The following is a 16,102-nucleotide window of genomic DNA, read 5'->3' on the forward strand; positions in this document are numbered from 1 at the left end:
CTTTCTTAAATGTTGTGGGGTGATTCATCAAGCAGAAGATGAGAAAAAAGGGGGGTCCTAAAACACGTTTTCCCCATGTTAATTTTCATTGGAACTTTAGACAAAGCTACAGCCCGAACTGCTGAACGGAATTACACCAAATTTGGCAAAATGGTAGGTCTTGGTCCATAAAGTGTGCTTTTATTTAAATTGTGAAAATCCGTTCAGTATTTGCTGAGAAATAAAAAAAATTAAAATGTATATATCTGAGCACCGAGGAGGATTCGCAAACCCTCCCGAGCACGAGCTTAATTCTGATTGGCTGCCAACACTCCAAACCAGAATGTGTTGGCAGCCAACTTGTGACTCGGTAACCGAGTAACAAGAAAACAGAAGAAATAACATTGAAAAACAAGACAAGGGGGCAGGGTAGAGACACCCGGACCCCCTAGGCCTGCTCAGGGGGTCCTGGGAACCCCAGAGCCAGAAAAAGCATTGTTTTTAAAACTCAGCCGAATTTGCGCTGGGTGCGTGAATCCGGCTGAAGAAAAAGCATGGGCTGGTGGGCAATGTTTATAAAGTATACGGGGGCTTCACGGGCCCCCGCACCCCCGGGGACCACGACCTCCCTGGAGCTTTTGAAATAATATGCAGGGGCACACGACCCCGCAGGGACCACACCTCCCTGAGATTCTTTAAAAGAAATGCATGGGGGGCTCCTGCCCTCTCCACACTGGCCCAAGGACCGCCACCACCCCGGGGCAACCTTAATTATGTGGGGGGGGGCCTTGTGTGTCCTTAAGCCCAGGGGACCGCCACCTCCCGTGGCTTAAATATAATTAAAGAAGTGTGGGGGGGCTCCTGCCCCTTCCCACACTGCCCTGGGGACCACAACCTCCCCAGGGCTATTTTGACAAAGGGAGGGGGCCGTGCAGCCCCCCTCATGGAGCCCTCTATGGCCCTTCGGGACCACCACCCCCCAGGGCTGGCTCCTGCAATGTCCCGGGGTGCCCACCCCCGGGACATTGCCGTTTGATTTGGCAGGGCGGGAGCACCACTCCCGCCCTGCCATAGCATACACTGCTTTGCTTCTTGGAAGTGAGAGCAGGAAACCTGCTCTTGCTTCCAAGAAGCAAAGCAGAATTGCTTTTGGGTAAGGGGAGCTGCATGCTAGCAGGAGGCAGGGAGCCGGCAGGGACTGTGGGGGCATTGACTGTCCCCAACTTGAGGGCCCGCTACAGGGGATGGGGTCCCAGGGGCCAGAAGTGACCCAGGAGAAGGAGGCCACATGGCCCCCCTTCCCAGCAATAAAAAAAATACATATAAATTAATCCAGGCCCCGGGGGATGGGGTCCCCAGAGCCAATAATGGCCCAGGGAAGTGGGCCACGCGGCCCCATTCTCGTTTTTATTTTAAATAAAAAATGCTCAGACCCTGGGGGATGGGGTGACCAGGGCCCACCGTCCCCCTTCTAAAAAGGCATCTCGCCGGAGGCCCCGCCCCCTCACTGTGCCACTCTGCAAATGCACTCCCTGGCGCGTTCTAAATTGGGGGATTAAGCCCCATTCATCCCTGATGGTCCTGGGGGGCCAAGTAGCCCACCAGGTACCTCCAGTAAGCTCCACACAGTGGGATTGCTGAGGGTGGTCCAAAGCCACACCCCCTTTTACTCCACTCTGCAAGCTCACCTCTTGGTACACTGCTGGTGGGGCAATGAGGTCCTCCTATGTCCTGAGGATCTCATACCCCAAGCAGCAGTGCCCCAGGGGGCGTGTTTGCAGGCTGGTGTAAAAAGGGTGTGTGGCCTCGGACCACTCTCAGCAGTCCAGCTTCATGGGGCTTACAGGAGGTACCTGGTGAGCTAGTTGGCCCCCAGGGACACTCAGGAAGCAAAAGGACTTCATCCTCCAACCAAGAGTGCACCAGGAGGTGCATTTGCAGAGTGGTGGACAAAGGGGGCATGGCCTGTGTCCGCCTATCAGCAATCCCACTATCTGGGCCATACTGGAGGTATCAGGTAGGCTGGTTGGCCTCTAAGGGCTTCCAGCAACGAAGGTGACTTTAATCCCGATCCAAGAGCGTGCTAGGTAGTGTGTTTGCAGAGTGGTGGGGAAAGGGGCGTGGCCTGCTATGACAACTTAGCAATCCCACTGTGTGTGACTTACTGGAGGTAATAGGAGGGGTAGTTGGCCCCCATGATTGTCCTTGGGGGCCAACTACCTCGCCTATTACCTCCACTAAGTCCCACACAGTTATGTTATGTTATGTTATGTTAAATTGATTTATTGTGCGCACAGCTACTCCAGCCAAGGAGCGTCCCGGCGCAAAGACAAGGAGGAACACAACATAACAGAAACGGGACCGCCTAAGATGGATAACTAAAACAGAAAGGTCTTGATGGCTCTCCGGAAAGAAAGCAGATCGTCTAACTGACGGATTTCAACTGGGAGGGTGTTCCAGATTAGTGCAGCTTTCACGCTGAAGGAACGACCCCCCATCCGACAGAGTCTAAATCTAGGGACCACAGCAAAAGCCTGACCCTGAGATCGGAGGCTACGAGTGGGGACATAGAAAGAAATAAGATTGGACAGGATTTTTGGGCCAATACCTCTTAATATCTTAAAGGTCAAGCAAAGGACTTTGAAAAGAATACGCTTCCTTACAGGGAGCCAATGCAAAGAACGAAGGACATTCGCCACCGGGCAAAATCTGGGTAGGCCAACAATGGCTCTAGCCGCAGCATTTTGAACCCGCTGTAGGCGAGTTAACTCAGCCTGATTAGCCCCAGCCAGAAGAGAGCTAGCGTAGTCCAGGCGAGAGATGATAGTAGCCTGGACTACAAGCTGTCTGGTAGGGGCATCAAAGTATTTCAGGACTGGTCTAAGACCTCTTAATAGACCAAAACAACAGGCTACCGTTTTTTTCGTATGTCCTATAAAGGTAAGGCCGGCGTCCAACCAGACCCCAAGATTTTTCACCTCCGACACAGGGGCCCAGCTCAGAAGGCCACCACTGATCGCCCCAGAGCTCCACTCCCTTCCCAACAACCATCACCTCTGTTTTTGTGGCATTAAGCTGGAGACAGTTTTCTGTCAGCCAGCAAGCCACCGCCTTCAGTCCGGACTGAAACCTAGGGGCGTCTTGATGGACATCTCCGCTAAGGGTAACCGCCAGCTGAGTGTCATCGGCATATGAGACCAAAGTAAGGCCCCACTGCCTCGCGACATCAGCCAGCGGTCTCACGTAAAGGTTGAACAACGTGGGACTAAGCGAAGACCCTTGCGGGACCCCCATGGCCAGAGGCTGGGAACTGGACGAAAAGGGAGGAATGGCCAGTGGGATTGCTAAGAGGTCTTTGGAGGCCACGCTCCCTCTTTCTCCACCACTCTGCAAACGCTGGTTGGGGGATGAAGTCCACTTTACTCCTGAGGGACCTTGGGGGCCAAGAAGCCCTCCTGGTAGCTCCTGTAAGTCCTATGCAGCAGAATTCCTGAGCGCTGGTAGGAGGCCCAGCCCCCTTTCTACACCACTCTGCAAACGTGACTACCAGTTAAAGAGGCATTTGTAGTGCAATAGGTCTCATATTTGTGAAAGTTAGAGCTATTGGCATTGTAAATGTAAAAGATTTTTACTACTGTTTTTTGGTGTAGAGAGGATGTACGTTGTGCGTAGTGGAATTATGTGGTATGTTGTGCAGTGAAATTATGTGAATAGAAAGTATGTGGTATGTGGAATTATGTGTTTTGGAGAGTAATTATGTGGTATTGCAGTCTGTGTTGTGGAGTGGTAACCTCAGGTTAGTCTTTCTCCTTTCCATAGAAGCTAAACTATAAACTCAATGAGACACAAAAAAGAAGGAACCACTGAGGAGCATTTCTGGACCTAGTCGGAGGCATGAGCAGGGCCACTGGAATTATGTGACTGTTTGGCTGCATTAACTTTTGCACAATTATAAATTTTCCGCATTTGCCACATAATCCATCATCTGCTACATAAACTGAAGATTTCAACAACAAAAAACTTGTTTGTAGCTCAAACGGCTCAAACGTTACCAAAAATGCAGCGAGAAGTGTTACAGCGTGGTGGAAGGTCCATTGCAAACCTAGAATGGTAACCTGTTACTTATTTCTAAATGTCGGTGTTAATTTGTACTAATGTTGTGTAAACCACTGTTGATTCTTTCTGCGCCTCTCTTGCCTCTTTCTGCATTTCTGTTGCTTCTTTTAGCACCTTTCTTTCTTTTTCTGCACTTCTTTTGCCTTGTTCTACTCATCTCTTGTACTTTCTGTACCTCTCTTGCCTCTTTCTGCATCTCTGTTGCCTCTTTCTGCACCTCACTTGCTTCTTTCTCTACCCCTCTTGCCTCTTCCTCCACCGTACTTCCCTCTTTTTGCACCTCTTTTGTCTTTCTGTATCTCTGTTCCCTCTTTCTGCACCTCTCTTGCCTTTTTCTGTACTTCTCTTGCCTCTTTCTGCACCTCTGTAGCTTCTTTCTACACTTATCTTGCCTCTTTGTGTAACTCTCTTGCCTCTTTCTATACCTCTCTTCCTTCTTTCTGCACCCCCCTTGCCTCTTTGTGCATCTCTGTTCCTTCTTTCTATGCTTCTCTTGCCTCTTTCTGCACTTATGTTGGTTCTTTTGCACTGCTCTTGCTTCTTTCTGTACCTTTCCTGTAAATTTCTACACCCCTCTTGCCTTTTTCTGCACCCCTCTTTCCACTTACTGCACCTCTCTTGCCTCTGTCTGCCCCCCTGTGCCCTCTTTCTGCACCTCTTTTTCCTGTTTCTGCAACTTTCTTGCCTCTTTCTGCAGTTATCTTGCCTCCTTCTGCACCTCTGTTGCATCTTTCTGCACTTGTCTTCCCTCTTTCTGCACCTCTCTTGCTTCTTTCTGCACCCTTCTTCCCTTTTTTGCATCCCTCTTCCATCTTTTTTGCAGTTCTCTTGTCATTTTCTGCACCTCTCTTGCCACTTTTCTGTACCTCACTTGCCTCTTTCTACACTTCTTGTGCTGCTTTTTACACCTCTGTTGCTTCTTTTAGCAATTTCCTTGCCTCTTTCTGCACTTCTCTTGCTTGTTTATGCACCTCTCTTGTGTCTTTCTGCACCTCTGTTGCCTATTTCTGCCCCTCACTTGCTTCTTTCTGCACCCCTCTTGCCTCTTTCTGCACCTCTCTTTCCTCTTTCTGCACCTCGCTTGCCTCTTTCTGCACCCCTATTCCCTTTCTGCACATTTCCTGCCTGTTTCCACCCACTCTTGCCTCTTTCTGTACCTCTGTTGCTTCTTTCTGCACTTCTCTTGCCTCTTTCTACACCCTTCATGCCTCTTTCAGCACCTCTGTTGCTTCTTTCTGTACTTTCTTTCCTCCTTTCTGTACCCCTCCAGTCTCTTGTTGTACTCTTATTGCCTCTTTCTGCACCTCTTCTACCTTTTTCTGTACCCCTCAAATCACAATTATCAACATTTCTGCACAACTACATTATTTTCAACCACGAGTCACAACAATGAAAATCCTGCAAATAAAATCACTTTTAGATAAATTCACTAGCTGTGCTGGACAGAGTTATGCATACAATTCAACTTATTGCACAAAGTCCCATCATGCCTTGTCACTTCTCGTGTAAAATCCGGACCGGATTGCTAAGCAAGTCCTTAAGCTGCAAATAAAGGCATCACAATAATGTATTTTTAAAAAAAGCAAATGTCACGCATTTCTGCCCATTTGAATAAAATCAATGTAAGCATAGTCGTCAGCCCAATCTTTTTCCTTGCTCCTTTTAAATACCTTTGCCTCCAAGAACATACTGCTCGACAACAAGTTCAATGTTGAATGTAAATATCCGATTAAGAAAGTAGAAAGTGGCTCACAGGGGCGCTTTCATGCTGCCAAAATTCTAGTTTCCTTGTCAGGTGTGATCCAAGTTGACAAACAGTTGTCAGGTCCCATGTTGCCACAGCTGCTTAGGCTAGTGCCTACCACAGTGCCCAGCTCCATCGTAGGGGTGGTATTCCCAGGGTGAGGATATGCCATATATACACACACACACACACATACATATATGTATGTGTATATATATATATGTATATATATTGCAAAAACAACCACCTCTTTCTTGATCAGAGATTAAATCAGCACTCCAGGGATTTTTTCACTCCATTACTTATTTTTTAGTGATGGCATCTATGTGTTTCAGCTGCCGCTCGCAGCCTTGTGTATGTATGTATGTATATATATATTCACTTAAAAAACCATAGGTTTCACACAGGTTATAGTTAGGTGGACATTTCACTCGTAAAAAAACAATGAAATTCCCCCGTTATAGTTAGTTCAGATAACTATAACTCGCGCGCCCGCAATCCACTGCTCATGACGTCACATATTACATCACTCATGACATGGTCAGTGGCATCACTCATGACATCACTGATGACATCATCCTTGTGATAGAGTGGCGGTCGCGCGAGTTATAGTTATCTGAACTAATGATAACGGGGGAATTTCATTGGTTATTTACGAGTGAAATGTCCACCTAACTATAACCTGTGTGAAACTTATGGTTTTTTAAGTGAATTTACAAGGTTTTTTAAATGCTAATTCCTAACTATAACGTGTGTGAAACCTATGGTTTTTTCAGTGAATCTGTACGTTTTTTTAAATGCTAAGTTATGTATTTATTAATAAATATATATTTTTTTTTAGGTATTTCACCGTGCGCGCACGGTGCGCGCACGGTGCGCTTCACGCATCGTGCGTGCGCTTAGGGCGCACGGTGCGCTGCGCGCACCGTGCATCGTGCGCGCACCGTGCGCGCACCCCGCGATTTTTATAAAAAAATATAAAATGTTTATTTCACCCTTGGGGGTCCTTCTGTGACCCCCTGACAAAGGCTAGGGGGTCAGGAACACTCTTCCCTGCCCCCTTTTCACGTTTTCCAACTTTTTTCCCCCTTTCCTTTTCAGTGCGACAGATAAAATGGCGGCCGACACTTCCTGATTTCGACCGATTCGAATGTTGACTGAAATCTAACAACCAATCAGAATTTTGCTTGCGCACGGCACCGTGCGCGCATGTGCGCGCGTATAGATATTTATATGCTTTTAAATGCTATTTTCTCAGGAAATACTGAACAGATTGACAACAGACCTGCAAAAGGCACTTCCCTGACCTGAGGAGTAACTCTCTGCCAAATTTCAAGTAATTCTGTTCAGCAGTTCGGGCTGTACCTTCGACTAAAGGTCCTATGGAAAAATGCATGGGGAAAACCCGTTTTGGGACCCCCTCTTTTTCTCGGCCCCCGCTTGACGAATCACCCCGAGACTTTCAGGGTAGGCGCTGAGCGGAGTGCCCCATTAGTCTTGAAAATTTCGCGAAGATTCGTCAACCGGCGCCAAAGTTATTCAAAATAGAATTTTCAGATTTCCTATGGAAACACGGTCCTAACTATAACTATCTACTGGCGACCGCCAATATATATATATATATATATATATATATATATATATATATATCACTGAGCAAAAGCGTCCATTTGACAGTGGGAGCTCCTTAATCAGCTGGTGCCCGCGTCGAGACCAGGACAGGGTCTCGTGCAAAATCTTACTCAAAGAAGTACACGGCACACCTCTTGATGATGTTAGGTTTCTTTATTCAGTTCGTGACTGTCTCCTACGCGTTTCAAACCGTAGTTCCTGATCACGGTAGAGTGTAATTCTAGTCCTTTTTTAATTTCTACTTATATACACTGTAAATTTCAATAGTGCATTATGGGTTGTGTAGTTTATATAAACATTTGTTTTTTACTTTTTTCACATTTATTCAACAAACTTTATTGTTTTATTGCGCTATGCATTCTTTCACCTGTGTGGCGAGTTTGAGCATCAGAAAACACAGTGATTTGGATGAACTTTCATCACATAACCTCCATGTGCTGATAGGGCCTGGTCGCTAAGTAGCGTACATCCCGTGTTGGTAATTTATCCGATGCGTTTTATACAGTTGCACATGGGGTAGGTTTGAACTGAGTGTTACGCAGGGTAGAGGGCTGAGTGCCCAATTACTGTGTTTTTGATTGCTCATGTCGCCAGTCAGATGAAGAGTGTGCGAGCATCAGCGTTTTCAATGCATTCTCTGTCTGGTAGTTGTTGTCTTTCTCCACATAGTTCGGTTGTGTTTAAAAAAAGGTTTTTTGTTGAAAGTTCACTTGATAGAGCAAATTCGTCGGGTTTCTTGATTTTCGATTTTTGTTCTTTATTCAGGCATCATCAGAGGTGAACATACATCTCCTCATCTCCATTAAGACCCAGTGGTTGTTTTGTCTTGAATCTCATGATCATGCTGGACTCTAGGCGACGTAGTTTTTGAACTCTGTTCCCTCCACGTTCATTTGTTGGAACTGTTATTAATCCTGAGTACTTGATGTTAAGCCAGGTTCTGTCCTTATGCATGGCCATATGTTTCGCGATAGCATATGTGTTGTCCTTGTTTTGTATCGCTCGGATATGTTCTAGTATCCTTTTCTTCAGGGGACAAATCGTGCTGCCTATGTATTGTTTTCCACAATCACATTGGAGAATGTATACCACATGTGTGGATTCACATGTAATGGTTTCCCTTATTTCAAAATTTTTGCCCGTTGGATCACACAAGTTCTTTAAATTTTTGCCGATTTTGCATGCCTTACAGGATGTACATTTGGTGAACCCTTTCGATCTCTTTTGTAGCCAAGTTTCTGGTTTCTTTATTTCAAAGTGGCTTCTGATCAGATGGTCATTGAGATTTGGCGCTCTCCTGTACGATATCAGGGGTCGTTCACCGATAGAGTTTCCTATGTCTGGATCTTTCTTGAGTACATTCCAGTATTTGGTTATTCTCTTTTGAATTTCGTAGCTTTCTTTGCTGTAGGTGAGTATGAGCCGTGGTGGATCATTGTTTGATGTTCTTTGATATTTGTATCCACGTTGCTTGAAACGTTCTTTTGTTTCTTCAAACTTGACTTCCATTTCCTGTTCTTCCGAGCAGTTTCTTTTCATACGCAGTAGTTCGCCGTACGGTATGCTCTTTTTCAGTGCTTGGGGATGGAAGCTTAAACCATGGAGTAAACTATTTGTTGCTGTTTTTTTGCGTTTCAAGCAACGTGGATACAAATATGCAGATATAAAAAGTGGCGAAATGAAAGCAAGACAAAAAACCAGAGCGGATACACTACTACCCAAAAAAGCACGAAGGAGTGATGAAGAAAACAGTACCGACACAGAGAATAATCCAGATAGCCAAAAGAGTATTACAACATCAAACAATGATCCACCACGGCTCATACTCACCTACAGCAAAGAAAGCTACGAAATTCAAAAGAGAATAACCAAATACTGGAAGATCCAGACATAGGAAACTCTATCGGTGAACGACCCCTGATATCGTACAGGAGAGCGCCAAATCTCAATGACCATCTGATCAGAAGCCACTTTGAAATAAAGAAACCAGAAACTTGGCTACAAAAGAGATCGAAAGGGTTCACCAAATGTACATCCTGTAAGGCATGCAAAATCGGCAAAAATTTAAAGAACTTGTGTGATCCAACGGGCAAAAATTTTGAAATAAGGGAAACCATTACATGTGAATCCACACATGTGGTATACATTCTCCAATGTGATTGTGGAAAACAATACATAGGCAGCACGATTTGTCCCCTGAAGAAAAGGATACTAGAACATATCCGAGCGATACAAAACAAGGACAACACATATGCTATCGCGAAACATATGGCCATGCATAAGGACAGAACCTGGCTTAACATCAAGTACTCAGGATTAATAACAGTTCCAACAAATGAACGTGGAGGGAACAGAGTTCAAAAACTACATCGCCTAGAGTCCAGCATGATCATGAGATTCAAGACAAAACAACCACTGGGTCTTAATGGAGATGAGGAGATGTATGTTCACCTCTGATGGTGCCTGAATAAAGAACAAAAATCGAAAATCAAGAAACCCGACGAATTTGCTCTATCAAGTGAACTTTCAACAAAAAACCTTTTTTTAAACACAACCGAACTATGTGGAGAAAGACAACAACTACCAGACAGAGAATGCATTGAAAACGCTGATGCTCGCACACTCTTCATCTGACTGGCGACATGAGCAATCAAAAACACAGTAATTGGGCACTCAGCCCTCTACCCTGCGTAACACTCAGTTCAAACCTACCCCATGTGCAACTGTATAAAACGCATTGGATAAATTACCAACACGGGATGTACGCTACTTAGCGACCAGGCCCTATCAGCACATGGAGGTTATGTGATGAAAGTTCATCCAAATCACTGTGTTTTCTGATGCTCAAACTCGCCACACAGGTGAAAGAATGCATAGCGCAATAAAACAATAAAGTTTGTTGAATAAATGTGAAAAAAGTAAAAAACAAATGTTTATATAAACTACACAACCCATAATGCACTATTGAAATTTACAGTGTATATAAGTAGAAATTAAAAAAGGACTAGAATTACACTCTACCGTGATCAGGAACTACGGTTCGAAACGCGTAGGAGACAGTCACGAACTGAATAAAGAAACCTAACATCATCAAGAGGTGTGGCGTGTACTTCTTTGAGTAAGATATATATATATATATATATATATATATATATATATATATATATATATATATGAACATTTCGCGAGGATTCGTCAACCGGCGCCAAAGTTATTCAGTAGATAATATATATATATATATATAGTTAGGACCTATTTTCCATAGGAAATCTGCAACATTCTATTCCCAATAAGTCTGACGCAAAATTTTCCAAACTTTTGGCCAGCTCCAGTCCGCTCCTATCCTGAAAGTTTTGTGGTGATTCGTAAAGTGGGGGCTGAGAAAAAAGGGGGTTCCAAAAACACGTTTCCCCCATGTAATTTCCCATAGGACCTGTTGACGCAGCTATAGCCCGAACTGCTGAACGGAATTACACCAAATTTGGCAAAGAGGTAGTCCTCAGTTCAGACTCGTGCCTTTTGCATAAATGGTGTAAATCTGTTCAGTAGTTCCTGAGAAAATTAGAGTTAAAATGATAGATATATCTATGGCCTCGGAGGATCCGCGCACCCTATGCGCACCCTGAGCGCACCCTCTGCGAACCGAGCGCGCACCCTCCCGATCACGCGCTGAATGCTAATTCGCTGTCAAGTGTCTGTCTACATTCGAAACCAGGAACGGTTGGCAGCCATTTTGTGCCTCGGTAGAAGCGAGGCTGATTAAGTAAGGGAAATAAGTGTGTGAAAGATGTAAAGGGGGCAGGGTAGAAATACTCTGACCCTCTAGTGTTGCTTAGGTCCCCCTTTTAAAAAAAAACAGCAAAATGCGCGCAGCGTGCGTGGATCCGGCCAGAAAAAAAAACCCGAAACGCGGACTTCCGCGCTTCCTTAATAATTAGCCCCCGGGGAGGCCAAATCCAGAGGGCAAAATGCCTAAAAATTTAAAAGGGGGCCCAGGGGGGTCCCCCAGCCCCGGGGACGGCCACCCCCCGGGGTTACAAAATAAATAGGGTGGGGGGGCTGAACGGCCCCCCCAAGTCCGGGGACCACCACTGTTTTAAAACCTGTCATGTTGTCAAGTTTTAGTAGCATTAGAAGCCAGTCATTGCTTATGCATTCATAAAATGAGTCAGGCTTTGACAGTAAAGTGCAGTACTGAAATATGTAGATTGTGTGCAAACCCCTTACTCCTTCCAGAGTAGTGAATGAGTTTTGCTGAAGTACAAGGGATAGTGTTTCTTGTCTAGAATCACACTGTGAGTCTGTGTGCATTTGGGAACCACTGTGAGAGAAGCATTTGGGTACTTCATATCTTTGCATACACATAACTGCTTAAAAACCTTTCCTGTTCTCAAGTTTTGGTAGAATTAGAAGGCAGTCATTGCTTATGTATTCACCCAGGAACTGTCCTTGCAAAACTGTAAACATTCAGTTAATATCCAAGTAGTAACGGAGTGAGGCAGGCCTTAGCACATGCCTTGATTCAAACGCCTATCCACTATGCATGCAGTCCTCTAACCATCTACACAGTTCTCTTTCACACCTTCAATTCCCCAGTCAGTATCCATACACTGCCAGCGAACACTCTGTCACTCCCCTTGCACTCCTCTAGTGACCCATTCAGCAACATGTACTAATTCATTCACTGCGCCAAAACCCAACCACTTATAAATTCACCCAGGCACTCTCTTTGTAGTACTCTAATCATTTAGTCAGTACCCAAGTACTCATGCAGTGAGGCAGGCCTTAGCACATGCCTTGATTCAAACGCCTATCCACTATGCATGCAGTCCTCTAACCATCTACACACTTGTCTTTCACACCTTCAATACCCCACACAGCATTCATACAGTTCCCGCAAACACCCTGTCACTCCACTTACACTCCTCTAGTGACCTATTCAGCACCATGTACTAATCCATTCACTGCGCCAAAACCCAAACACTTATAAATTCACCCAGGCACTCTCCTTGCAGTACTCTAATCATTCAGTCAGTACCCAAGTACTCATGTACTGAGCCAGGCCTAAGCACATGGACTTCTTCAAACGCCTATCCACTATGCATGTAGTCCTCTAACCACCTACACACTTGCCTTTTACACCTTCAATCCCCCAGTCAATATCCATACACTTCCAGAAAATACCCTGTCACTGCCTTTGTACTACTCTACTGATCCATTCAGCACCATGTACTAATCCTTTCACTATGCCAAAACACAAACACTTATAAATTCACCCAGGCAGTGTCCTTGCAGTACTCTAATCATTCAGTCAGTACCCAAGTACTCATTCAGTGACCAGGCTTTAGCATATGGACTGATTCAACCCCCTACCCACTATGCACGTAGTCCTCTAACCATTTACACACTTGTCTTTCATACCTGCGATTCCCACAGTCATTATCCATACACTTCCAGTAAACATCCTGTCACTCCCTTTGCACTCCTCTAGTGACTCATTCAGCACCATGTACTAATCCAATGACTGCACCAAAACGCAACCATTTATAAATTCACCGAGGCACTCTCCTTGTAGTACTCTAATGATTCAGTTAGTACCCAGGTACTTATGTAGGGAACCCGGACTTAGCACATGGACTACTTCAAACGTCTATTCACTATGCATGCTTGCCTCAAATCACCTACACAATTGTCTTTCACACCTTCAATTGCCCAGTCAGTATCTATATACTCTAATAAACATCCTGTCACTCCCCTTGCACACCTCCAGTGATTCATCCAGCACCATGTACTAATCTATTCACTGCGCCAAAACCCAAAAACTTAAAAGATTCATGCAGGCACTCTCCTTGCAGTACTCTAATGATTCAGTCAGTACTCAGGTACTCATGCAGTGACCCAGGCCTTAGATAATGGACTGCTTCAAATGTCTGTCCAGTATGCATGCAGGCCTCTAACCACCTACACACTTGTCTTTCATACCTGCGATTCCCCAGTCATTATCCATACACTTCCAGCAAACACCCTGTCACTCCCTACACTTCTCCAGTGACCCATTCAGCACCATGTACTAATCCATTTACTGCGCCAAAAGCCAAACACTTATAAATTCAGCGAGGCACTCTCCTTGTACTTCTCTAATGATTCAGTCAGTACCCAGGTACTTATGTAGTAAACCCGGTTTTAGCACATGGGCTACTCCAAATGACTACCCACCAGTGCTTAATTTGTGCTGGTGCTTTCCGGTGCTTAGCTCCGGCACTTAATTATCAGGGCCGGGTCTACATGCGTTTCTGCACATCATTGACTTTCTTTGATAATAATTTACCTCACTACTGGTACTGGACTTGGCAGTGTGTCACAGTGTTACTGTTATTTTATTGAACTCGTCCGTAATATCTGCTGCTTAGCTCATTCGTCTCTCTCTCTCTCTCTCATTAATCCACAGTCCCAGTCAGAGTCAGTGGAAACTCTATGTTCCGCGGCCCTTAGTTCAGTGTTCCCAGCCGGCGGGGCGGGACACTGATTTGGGCTGGATTTTTGCTTCTTCTGCCGGGGTTGGGTGGCAGCAGGCAGCGTGAGCATGCGCAGATTTCAGATTGCGCATTGCCACGCCCTAGCATACCCGCGCTCGGTCTGGTCGCACCCCACCACCGAGTCAACGTGACTGGTGACACTTCAATCAACGCCATTTAACTGAACTCCCCAGCCAGAACGACTGAGCGCGACGACCGACGACGACGTTGGTTGAAGATCGCAGACAGCAGTAGTAGTGTAGCCACTGGTCCAGTAACAGGCAACAGCTGCAGCACCAGGTGAGGCAGGCACTGCAGGCTATCAGGCCCGCCTTGCCCAGTGTGCCCTATTTTATCAGTTAACACACGCACCGCTGTGCACTGTCGGCACTCTGCAGTCATTGTGTGTCCGCATTCTTCTGGCTTTGTCATGGTTACGAACACTCCCTGACTGACGACCCACCCAGCTCCACGCCCCCTCCCCCGATGTTCCCTTGACCCTACACTCCCTACTGCAGAGCGAGCGCCTACCTGGCCGATTGTCTGCATGCTTGTGCGGTAGTAGTTCACCTCTGGCCTTTAAATGTTTGCGCAATAATATAAAAACCAATGTATTTTATTTCAAACACATACAGATTTGGTTCTGCGAGGGTTGGGGTTGGGCGACAGCAGGCATCGTGCGCAGTTTCAGGTGATCATGCTGACACCAAGGGAACTGGACAAACCTCTCCAGCACTCCAGTCATACTGAGCACTACATTGTCTGTCTTGTTTTCCCTGCAATGTCACCTTAGGGCCCACAAGATCACAGTGCGATTTTCCTTTCAGTTTAGAAAAAAAAAATGTGTTTTAATATTTTCATGTAATCTTTTTATCGATCCACTTAAAGGACATAATTGCAGCTTTCCCCATTGACAGAAAACACGAAGTGACAAACCTATCGTGGATAATGACGTGATTTTAATGAGAATCCGATTTTCAATCCATAAGTCAGTTAACAAGACTGTTATTACCTTCCAAGTCACTGCTTAATATTGTGTTGCTTTTTTTTTTCTTGTGTCTTTGGTGCTCCTGCTCTCGTTACCTCATCTGCCCTTGCTGTGTCCTCCCCCCACCACTAGCTGCTTTAAAAACACTCTTAAGATGACCTTTTTTGAATGTACACTGTTTGTGTGTAGGCTGACCCATGGTCTGTCAAGTTACCCAATCTGGTGGTAAGTGGTTTTATTTTATAAACTGTTGTAATTCATTTTAGTTTCCAGGCTGTTTAGTTGTAGTTTCGCTCCTGATTGTTTTTTTCGGCTCACTTGTTTTACTCGTTCGAATGCCTGTTTTACTTGTTCGAATGGAATATGCATAATGCTGTCACTTTCACCCTTTTAAATAACAAACACGTCCTGCTTCCTTCTTTTCTAAACGCACTTTAGGCTCTTTGGCTTGTTACCTAATCTGCCATGTTTTACTGTTAAAAGAACACCGCATCCAGCCAAAACACTCCAAACAACAAGTAATATGCAAAGCAATAGGTCTCGCATTTACGTGAGTTTGAGCTATTGGCATTGTAAATGACAATGCCTTTTATGTATGTTTTGGTTTTTGAAACATAAATAAAGCGCCTGGTCATTTACACTGCCAATAGCTTAAACTCCCGTAAATGCGAGACCTATTGCCTTGCAAAGGTTTGTTTTGTCTGCCTTCACAGTTCAAAGGGTACGTGATCAACAAAAAAGAGCTTTCAGAGTCCTACTGAGACAGGGGCTCCATCCACATATTGATAGCTCTGAAGACTTTGAAAAATCATAACCCCCTGGTATGCTAACTCGAAGAATCCATTTGATCTGTCATGTACATGACCCCTAAACTGGTCTTATGTCATCCTATGCAAATATTTTATTTTGCAGAGCCACTTTTTTCTTCATCACACACAAGAGCACGTTCCAATTTGTGAGTTCAGCATTCCTGCTGTACAAAAAAATCTATTTGGTTTGATTGAATAAACTAACCGTAAGCTCTGTGCATAATAAGAATCTAGGAGGGTCTGAGCTACTAGATTGAAAGAGGTTAGTAACCCCGTTCCAATGGTGGCTGGGATGCTGCTTTCAGGAAGGGTCTGTCTT

The sequence above is a fragment of the Triturus cristatus genome, chromosome 4_1 (assembly GCF_964204655.1).
Source record: "Triturus cristatus chromosome 4_1, aTriCri1.1, whole genome shotgun sequence".
NCBI classification, from domain to species: Eukaryota; Metazoa; Chordata; class Amphibia; order Caudata; family Salamandridae; genus Triturus; species Triturus cristatus.